The following is an 8,773-nucleotide window of genomic DNA, read 5'->3' on the forward strand; positions in this document are numbered from 1 at the left end:
AAAAGAAATAAAAGAATATTAAAATATTTAAAAGCCTTATACATTAGGGTTTGGAAATAAAATATTCTAAGTATAAAGTAATCTAAAACATAGCAAATAGATTACACCAGACTTTGCCATTTTGGCTCAAGTACAACTAAGATAAATATTAATACGTGTAACTCATATACAGTTAGCAGAGCTCAATTAAAGAATGGAGTAACAGTTAATTAAGAAAGAAACAGGATCCATGTGAGTTATAGTCCCCAGTCCTTGTTATGTTTTTTAGGGTTGTGTGCATACTCGATGTGAATTGTTAATACACTATCCTATGTGATAAGTGTATGTCATATGTGATATATGTGAATGGAATGAATGATTGCTTGTCGGTACGTGAACGATCTTCGGATATTGCAGGTACTGTCAAGTTATAGTTATGAATATGAATGTTATGTATAATGTATGAATGATATGTATGTATGTTATGAATGTATGTAAGAGATGGCTAGGTTCAGAAGAAATGGACTGAGCCCTAATAATACTCAAGGTAGAAAGGGACCGGACCCTAATAATATCTGAGGCAGAAAAAGCACCAAGCCCTTATAAATCTCGAGGAAGAAAGGGACTGAGCCCTAATAATACTCAAGGTAGAAAGGGACCGGACCCTAATAATATCCGAGGCAGGAAAGAGACCGGACCCTAATAATATCCGAGGTAGAATAGAATAATGTAAAGTAGAGTTTAAAATAAAGTATGAAGGTAAGTATGTATGTTATGAACGAAGTATGAAAATATGAAGTATGTATGAAAGTACGTAGTTATGAATGTATTGTATGTTGTATGATTAACTAGAACTCACTCAGCATAGCTGACTTGTAGTATGCACGCAGGTGAGTAGAATTAGGCAGCTCGCTTGAGGAGAAACACATGGCATGGAATTGAAGATACTGGCATCTCAAAGAAGTGTTATGTTATTTTAAAGACAATGTTTTATGTTTAAACTATCTTGAATGTTTGTTATGATGAGATTTGAAAACTATGTAATATAATCTAGTTGAAGTTTTAATATTCTGCAAATGTTTTTATTAACTCTGATGATTATAACTGTGTTTATGAGTAATTAGTATATCTCATAAAAGACAAGACCAAATGGGCTGGTTCCACTTCTGGAAGTTAATATTTTGAGTTAGAAATCTAACCCAATTGGTCTTGCATTAATTGTATTTACCATGTAACGAGAATAACAAATAACATTCTGTTGCGCATGATAATGACTGCTATGTGCTTGCTGTAATGTTTTGATCATTGTGAGAAAACCGTATGTGATAAAAATATAATAAAAATATTTTTAGAAACATAACTCACGTGTGCTTCTGTGATGATTTTTGGTGATTTATTTGATATGTTATGATTTATTAAATAGAGTAATCTTGTCGAGTAAAAATCTGCACGGATAAATTAGCTGCTGAATTACTTGAATTAACTTGAAAAATGATTTGTTGATCGATGTTTGCTATATTATGACTTATTTGCCCTTGTGGGGGATAGTTTCTAGTAATGTACAATGGTAACACTTAACACTTAATACTTTTTCACACATGTAACTTATCACCAACGTGTTTGTCGAGTCTGACTTATTTCACAAACGAAACACGAAACGCATCTCATGCATAAGTTTTATGTGTCGAGTCTAGGGACTCACTCAAAGTTCAAATACTTAGAAAAATCTCGTTTTGTTTTTAGAGCACTAGTGAGGATTTTCTGTGACGCACACCTTTCTCGGATCTTTTTGTTATCTTCGCAAATAGTGAGTTTCACGGCCCCTTTTACTCTTTTTAAACGCTTTTATTAGGGGGGGGGGGATAACATACTCCAAGAATGTAGGTTTTGTTACTTTATTATATATCACTTGTAAGGCTAAGTGGCAAACAAACCAACTAAATTCATTCTAAACATCGAACCGGTTAATATTGGATAATAGCGAGTCACCCTTGAGTAGTACTACTGGGTTTGACAAACCCCACCCAACTCTAAACTCGACTGTAGGTCGAGTGGGTGTAAATCTTGGCTAACACATTTACCATGGTCGAGGTTGACATGGTGGGAAGGCAATATTTAAACAGTCAGCTTCGGTGTCGAACACTTAGTAATGCATGCTTGATAGGTTAGCTACCTATTGATATATAATTGATTTAACATTATCTGGTAACACTAAAACGCAAATGATTTATTTGTACAAACTTTTGAACTCACCAACCCTGTGTTGACACTTTTAGTATGTTATTCTCAGGTAGCCGAGGCGGGCGCGCGGTATAGGTCCTGCATTCGCTGAACACCATTTCTTTAAAAACTTTTTTTAATTTTCATCTTGATAACTTGGGGTTTTAAGTCGTCCTGTGTGGCGCAACTTTTTGCTTTACAATTTACGCTTCCGCATTTCAGTTAAGACTTGATGTCTTGTTGGTTTGAAAACTTTAAATATGGTGTTTGATTATAACTAATGATTCCAATCCTGTTAGTTCACACCCTCTGACGGTAAAACTCCGTTAGTGGATTTTGAGTGTGTGACAGAGCATATCAAGACTAGATTCGTAATGTATACGTATTGATTAGTAATTGTAATCGTACGGTAGTGGTTGATAAGATGTGTGACCGTTAGAACACAATCTCCCCAAAATGTTAATGGAAGCTTTGATTGAAATAACAAGGCTCTTGAGCTTTCTAACAAGTGTGTATGCTTCCTTTCAACAACACCATTTTGTTGGGGAACGTGAACACAAGGTAATTTGGTGCAATATGCCTTTTGATATAAAGTGTTCAACGACATTATCAGATCTAATACACTTTATATGAATATTGAATTAGTAGCAACCATTTCTATGAAACTTTGAAGTATAAAATAGGTATTGCCTTTTGTTGCTAAAAAATGGACCCAAGTAGTACGGCTATAATCATCCACTATTGTTAAAATGTAACATCCTAATTATTATAATATTACATAAAGATAATTATGTTTTGTTATTGTGTGTAAAGATTTAGTTAGAGTAAATAAAAGAAAAGAATATGGACTTGGAATAATCAAGATGACTTAAGGGATGAGATGGGCCTTAGGTCCATGGACTTTAAGGAGTATAAATACTCCCTTAAACCCTAGATTCTCATTCCATCTTTCCATAATTGCCTACACACACTCAAAACACACACTCATCCATTGCCACTTACGGTCGCAAGAGAGAAAGAAGGAATCCGAGACCAAAATCTAGCGGAATATCGATATATCTATGATATACAAGCTAGATACAAGATAACCAAGTTAAACCGTAACCTAAAAGCGTTCAAAGGTACGTTCTTGATCTTTAAAGTTTAAATTTTTATTAACGGTTGGCCTTGAAACTTAAAACTATAGTAAATCGGGTCTAAATGAACCATAAAGTTACTAACTTGATGATTGAAATGGACTTAACAAACCTACGGGTAAGGATGGCTCGTTTAAAGAAAACCGTAGATCTATTTTTGAACGTCTAAGCCTAAAGGTTCAAATTTTGTAACCTTACGAGTCAAGATTTAGCCAAGAGCGGTTTCGGGAACACTTATGAGTCGATGTTAAACCTTTATATGGTGTACGGCCGAAAGACGAAATGGAAACAAGGGTTAAGGGACCAAACCCGTAACCCTTGGTATATTCATGTACATAAGTCCTACAGCCCGTTCGTATACACACACTTAATCCGATTACAATACTAGGTCACATACAAGTAATCAAGTCAATTACGTCGCTAAACTGGCTTACACATGGGAACTCGCATACACCCTTAACTCGATTACATTTTGATCGTTACAACGAGACATGAATACAAGTTACTTCAAACACAATGGTTCCATCAAGTACAAGGAACATTCGTTTACAACTTATACTCTATTACACCTAGAAACTCGCATACAATGAGAATCGATTTCATTGACTCGCAAACAATGTACTCGATTACAATCTGGATTCGCATACGAGCATACTCGCTTCAAATACTATGGTCGCTTACAACACACACATAAATATACATACTAACTTACAACACTGAGTTACATTACAAATATATAATTGATCACATGGAGACTCGATTACAGTACACTACTCGCTTACATCTTAAGCTCGAATACATCAGAGTATTCGGTTACACGATTTCGCTTACAACCATAGTCGATCATAATGTAACTCGCATACAAGTGACAATTCGATCAAATTTTGAAACCCGATTACATGGTCCTCAGTTATATATATATATACGTATACATGTACCCACGTCATTACGCATTAAAAGAATAATCAAGGGTAGGTTTAAAAATGAAAAGAAAGAATAGAATATTAAAATATTTAAAAGCCTTATACATTAGGGTTTGGAAATAAAATATTCTAAGTATAAAGTAATCTAAAACAAGGCCAATAGATTATACCAGACTTAGCCATTTTGGCTCAAGTACAACTAAGATAAATATTAATACGTGTAACTCATATACAGTTAGCAGAGCTCAATTAAAGAATGGAGTAACAGTTAATTGAGAAAGAAACAGGATCCAGGTGAGTTCTAGTCCCCAGTCCTTGTTATGTTTTCGGGGTTGTGTGCATACTCGATGTGAATTGTTAATACACTTATCCTATGTGATAAGTGTATGTCATACGTGATATATGTGAATGGAATGAATGATTGCTTGTCGGTAAGTGAACGATCTTCGAATGTTACAGGTACTGTCAAGTTATAGTTATGAATATGAATGTTATGTATAATGTATGAATGATATGTATGTATGTTATGAATGTATGTAAGAGATGGCTAGGTACAGAAGAAAGGGACTGAGCCCTAATAATACTCAAGGTAGAAAGGGACCGGACCCTAATAATATCTGAGGCAGAAAAAGCACCAAGCCCTTATAAATCTCGAGGAAGAAAGGGACTGAGTCCTAATAATACTCAAGGTAGAAAGGGACCGGACCCTAATAATATCCGAGGCAGGAAAGGGACCGGACCCTAATACTATCCGAGGTAGAATAGAATAATGTAAAGTAGAGTTTAAAATAAAGTATGAAGGTAAGTATGTATGTTATGAACGAAGTATGAAAATATGAAGTATGTATTAAAGTAAGTAGTTATGAATGTATTGTATGTTGTATGATTAACTAGAACTCACTCAGCATAGCTGACTTGTAGTATGCACGCATGTGAGTAGAATGAGGCAGCTCGCTTGAGGAGAAACACATGGCATGGAATTGAAGATACTGGCATCTCAAAGAAGTGTTACGTTATTTTAAAGACAATGTTTTATGTTTAAACTACCTTGAATGTTTGTTATGATGAGATTTGAAAACTATGTAATATAATCTAGTTGAAGTTTTAATATTCTGCAAATGTTTTTATTAACTCTGATGATTAGAACTGTGTTTATGAGTAATTCCAACATCTAAATGTAGGGCACCGGTAACGGGGCCTTACATAAAAAATATCTACAACCATTATAAGTTATAGTATGGTCGATAGGGAACCAAAATGCCAACATGAATAAGATAAAAAGTTCCAGAAGTAGATTTAGTTCTAGTTGAAAACGATAAGCTATCTTCTTACGAGCCTCTTCAACCGGAATACTTGTCTATAAAAGTTAAAACAAAATGATATTAGTGGCTGTGATACATATAAAAGGTAATATTAAGCATAAAGGTGGTACCTTTGTCTATAAAAGGTTAAACATTACAGTAAGAAAATGTGATACAACTAAACATTAACATCAAGCATAAAGCTGGTCCTTTTGTCGATATTTCAAGACCTATAAGCTCTGCAATACCAGTTCCTACTTCACCAGCACCAAGGAACAAGAATGTGTGATCAGCCAAACTACCACCAAGCAGTTTTAGTGATGCGACAAGACCCGCAAGAAACACAGATGCGGTCCCCTGTAACCGAATAAACAAAGTTATACAAATTCAGAGATTAGCCAAATGGAAACTTGTTGGCCGGTCAACCATTTGTTTATACCTGTATATCGTCATTGAATACCAAATGACTGGTTCTGTATTTGAACAACAGCTCAAATGCATTATGGTCCACAAAGTCTTCAAACTGCAAATTTTAGACAATACCAACAAAAGATTTTATGAAACTAAGACTTAATGACTGTAGATTATTTACCTGCACTAGGACTTTTTAACCATAGTTTTGCTTGACTGCAGACATGAACTCCTCAAGTAATTCCTCATATTCTTGCAGAATCAATAGATGTTAAAACCCTTTATATATCTCAAGAAAAAAACATGGTTAAAGTAATAATAAATCAACACAATGTACCTTTCCAGTGGCCCTCTTTTGTCTAAGACCAATATAGAACTCGTCATCTAATAGCTTCTCATTGTTTGTTCCCACATCAATGGTGATAGGCAAGCACTGCATAGCATTTAAAAAACCATAATCAAAACACTACAGTTAGCATGAAAACACGAAAAACAGTTACTTTCATTTAAAAGAACTTACCGCAGAAGGTCTAACTCCTCCAAGTGCAGTGTATAAAGAAAGTTTCCCAACTGGAATACCCATACCCTGTACAAATTTAATAGGTTTGATTATTGGACTATTATGAGTTATGACATTGACTTTTAGTATCCACGCAGGTGAGTAGAATGAGGCAGCTCGCTTGAGGAGAAACACATTGCATGGAATTGAAGATACTGGCATCTCAAGGAAGTGTTATGTTATTTTAAAGACAATGTTTTATGTTTAAACTACCTTGAATGTTTGTTATGATGAGATTTGAAAACTATGTAATATAATCTAGTTGAAGTTTTAATATTCCGCAAATGTTTTTATTAACTCTGATGATTAGGACTGTGTTTATGAGTAAATCCAACGTCCAAATGTAAGGCATCGGTAACGGGGCCTTACATAAAAAGTATCTACAACCATTTTAAGTTATAGTATGGTCGATAGGGAACCAAAATGCCAACATGAATAAGATAATAAGTTCTATAAGTAGACTTAGTACTAGTTGAAAAAGATAAGCAATGTTGTCTAGCTTTTGGACAAATATCACAATTATCGAAAGAAGCAAACCCTTTATTAGAAATGAAAGGTTACTGATTCATTTTGTAGACTCGTAAATCCAAGTCTATGATGCCAAATGGAATTAGAAACATAAGAATTACAATGAGAAGTGGTAAATAAAGAACTATGACATGTTGATGTTGTCTAAATATACATTTTATTATCTAATATTTCATCCACTTTTGCATACATTTGGGGTTGTTTTATTAATTTAGACTTGTTCATAATTCATATAAAAAGTTTAAAGGTTTCAACTAACAACGAGCTAGAATAAGAAACAAGACTCAATTCAAACAAGCCATTTAATTTATGATTCTTAGTTTCGATTAATTCAAATTGCAAAGTTATTTGATAACTTTCGTTGGTGGAATTTGACATGGAACAAACAACATAAAAGTCAAATGCACCTAACGATGTCATTGTAGGAGCTAGTTTGAGGAATAATAATAAGTTGATGCTAATTAGCAAAATCGATTCTCATGGGCCACAACAAAGAATTAGAGACGCTAGACGTGAACTGGACTAAGAAAAAAAGAACCCACAAGAGTTGAATAACCCTAGTACCCTGATGTCGAAGAATAAAAGGGGTGAACATCTTACTAATCTGTTAAAGGAACATAATATGTACACATGTCATTCATCTAGCTTGTCCACATAGAATCCAATGTCATCAACTTCTCATGTATCTAATTTCTACATGTTCACAATTTTATTTTAATCTAATAATTGACCATAACAACTTTCTTCTCACAAGTTTTGGTAACTGATTTTAATTTTAATCAAAAAATAAATATTTAAACCTTCAGATTAAAAACCGGTTATATAAATCTGAATATTAAAAACCCTAATAAACATTTTTATTTTCCTCTCTCTCTCTCTCTCTCTCTTGCGGTTTAGGCAATTCTTCCTACGATTATCTCCTATTACCAGTATAATATTCTTCTATGCTAATGTTCGATTCTCATTTATTATTGATTATTGTTCAATTGTCCAATGTTCGATTGAAGGTTAAAGTATTATATATTTTCCTTCTGTTTGAGTTTTTAATAAAAGTGTTTACACCATTTCTTAATTTGATGTTTGTATAATCTATTTAGGTTTTACATCAAAATCCAATGTTAAATGGACATGTCAAAGTTTCTATAACTGCTCCATCTTCCCTATAATGAATTGTTAATTTAGGTGGTGATTACAATTATTATCTTAAATATGGTTAATGTAGGTGGTTATCGGAATTATCTCTTCTATATTCCGGTTATATCAATTGGAAATTCTTACTAAATCAAAATATGCATTTTCATTTTTAATTTAGCACGTGTATTATAAAAAGATTATATAACATTAATTGAATTTATTCATTTCAGATTCTGGCATTCGAACTTGGTAGATTAGCTAATTGGCTGGAAGGAGTATTTGCTGGAAAATGGCTTTGTTATATGAATGAGTTTGTTTTGGTCATGACAAATGTGTCTTAGTTTTTAACTTACTACTATTTATTTATCTATTTAATTTATAACCGGAAAAATTGAATGTCTTACCGGAAAATTGAATGTCTTACCGGAAAATTTAGATTTAGAAGGTAAACTAAAATATTTCGTAAATCAGTCGGGTAAATAACCTGAAATAATAAATTTTTGTTATAACATTGATATTATGGAAGATTATAATTATAATTTATAACCGGATAATTTAAATGTGTCTTACAGGAAAAACGAA

At 33.3% G+C, this 8,773-nt stretch overlaps 1 pseudogene across 1 annotated transcript; it reads right to left on the reverse strand.

Annotated features, from left to right (window-relative positions):
- Positions 1-5,706: 5,706 nt before the first annotated feature.
- LOC143586232 (NADP-dependent malic enzyme-like) lies at positions 5,707-6,691 on the reverse strand (annotated as a pseudogene). The gene is made up of 5 exons (XR_013144675.1): positions 6,491-6,691; positions 6,299-6,403; positions 6,152-6,214; positions 5,999-6,082; positions 5,707-5,916 (listed from the first exon to the last, which is right to left on the reverse strand). The product of XR_013144675.1 is annotated as an NADP-dependent malic enzyme-like (transcript).
- Between the last annotated feature and the right edge of the window lie 2,082 nt (positions 6,692-8,773).

This window comes from Bidens hawaiensis, unplaced genomic scaffold, assembly GCF_021521415.1.
Source record: "Bidens hawaiensis isolate Kalapana, Puna unplaced genomic scaffold, B.hawaiensis_p1.1 tig00034572_1, whole genome shotgun sequence".
Taxonomy (NCBI): Eukaryota; Viridiplantae; Streptophyta; class Magnoliopsida; order Asterales; family Asteraceae; genus Bidens; species Bidens hawaiensis.